A 2519-nucleotide genomic window follows, 5' to 3' on the forward strand; every position below is an offset into this window, starting at 1 on the left:
TGAATCTGATGCAAACGTTGCCGGACGGGTTTAGCATCCGGGTAGGTTTTGATTTCATGGAAAACAATTGATGGATCAATTCCTGGCATTTCTTCATATGACCAGGCAAACAAATCAAGGAATTCTTGAAATAGGGCTTTATAAGTTTGGTTTTCCTCATCCGTACAGGAAGCACCTATATGAATGTTTTCAATAATTCTGGGTTTTACTGAAATGTCAATGGGAACCGTTCGAGAAATATTTCCCAAATTTAACTCAGAATCAGGATGTTGCAATGGATTCTGCGGTTCCTTAACATAATCAGTAGTAAAAATAGAGTAGAAATCATTCTCAAAATGATCAAACTCAGGTAAAAATGAAGACCAATGATGGAGATCTTCCCATGGTAAATTATCAACAGATAAAAGTTCACGAATCTGCTCATCAGTATGAATAGTTTCAGAAAAAGTTGTTGAATCTGAGGTTGAGATTGAAAGTGACTCTCCCTGGACCACATTCATTAGATCGATTTCGGTTGAACTAGAGTCAGAAAACGACTATACCACTTGATATGCAACTTCAAAGGGACTCAAGGGCATCACATCACCAAATGAGTCCACCTCGGATTCGGAAGGGACGATCCAAGGATCATCAAGAAAAATAGTGTCTGATGAAATCATATGAATGGTTGCAAAAGAAGGCGATACGTTTGGAGGAGGAAAGGAAAAAATTCCTAGCAAACCAAAATCTTTAATCAATCCTACTCCAACATCCTTATAAGGGATAGCAGTTTTTTCGACATGTTGAATACTCTCAGAAGAGGCTAGGTCGGATGAAAAGTAATTTAACTAGTCTATTGTAACAATCTTTCCATTATGAGGGAATTTAATAAGCCGAAAGACCGATGAAACAACAACAGTCGTCGCGTAAGACCAACTACGACCCAAAAGAAGGTTGTAATCTAGAGGGGCATCAACCACTTCCACATGTAGATTAATAGTTTTTCCTCAACCCCTATAGGTAAGTCCTGCAAAATGCTAAAAGGATGAAACCCTCGGCCATCGAAAGCCTTTAAAATTGTCAGGGATTGGTTAAGTGTCAGAGAACCAAGTTCCTTCCAACACTGAATGGACATAATACACGTGGAAGCTCCCTCATCAATCACAGTTCGAAAGCAAGGTCTATTTTTGACTAACACTTGGATTTGGAAGGCCATTTGATGAGGAAGACGAGGTGTACTATTTTCTAAATCGAAGATCATAAGATTGGAATCCTGAATATCAACAACTCCTATAGCAGACAAAAGCAATTTACGCTGTGCCGGACATGATTGCAGCACCTCCAAAGCTGACATTGTTGAAGGGGATATGGCTAAATCTTCAACAATGTTATAGTTCTGAGCAGCTCTCGCATGTGGATTGAAAGCTGACTTCCGAAGTATACCTTTAGCAGGCAGTTTGATTACTAAGTCTGGATTAGGTTTCTCGATCTGTAGCGGATCGGAACCAGAAGGAGTTGAAGTTGATGGGTTTGAACTAGAAGATTCTGGTTCCTTACCACCAACAAGATTCTTACTAGATCATCTTTCTAGATAATGAGCTGAAGTCGATAGAAAGCGATCCGTCATAGGCAAGCCCACAACACGAAATCATATATCAAGTTTTGAAGAAATGGATTCTGCAAGGACTTACTCAGGGATGGTCAAAAATGGATGACAGATATTTTGCAAATGAATGGCTTATTTGAACATACCTCTTGAACACATAATCACGTCGCAATCCTGACATGGGACATCATCATAATTGGTTCTTCTGAGGCATTTGAGGAAGAACCTATCATCTTACTATCTTGACTTGGAAAAGGATCCTTCAAGACAGCAAGTGTTTGGGAACCTTTGACAATTTTCGAAACCTCAGCGCGATGTGGACAATCTCTTGTAAAATGTTCCTCGTCACAAATGAGACAAGGATGGCGAGGTTTACGTTTCTCATCAGTAGATTCTGTTTTTTCTGGTTTCTCTTTTGTGTTTTGTTTATTTTTCTTCTTCCCTTTCTTTTTACCACTGGATTTTGATTTGGCTGTAGATGATTCTACGACATGAATATCGGCAGGAATTTCAGCGAAAGCTTCTCCTGTCTAGGAATCTGGTAAAGTTATAATAGGAGAAGAATTCTTTGCAGATTTCTTCTTACTCTTAGTATTCACTGAACCAATCATACCATCAGCGGCATGAGACCCTAAAGGAGCTGCAGTTATTTCATTTTGTTTAAGAAGATCGGGGATTTTTTCGTGTAAAGTACCCGATTGCGTATAAACTAAGTCAAGGTACTGAGCCTGAGCAATTACTTGCTCTTCAGTAACTACTCCGGCCTTAGCTACATCCTCAGTGATTTTAGGTAATAATGATTTAACAAACCATTCTGCTAAGATTTGATCCGGGATAAAAACTTTCACTAAATGTCGTCGACGTCGCCATTCATGAATATGGTCTGAAATATATGTAGACGTCGACTGTTTTAATGAAGTTAATAATTCCGTTC

The sequence above is a fragment of the Pinus tabuliformis genome, chromosome 1_1 (genome assembly GCF_031772625.1).
Source record: "Pinus tabuliformis cultivar Carrire ecotype Pingquan chromosome 1_1, CPIR1, whole genome shotgun sequence".
Taxonomy (NCBI): Eukaryota; Viridiplantae; Streptophyta; class Pinopsida; order Pinales; family Pinaceae; genus Pinus; species Pinus tabuliformis.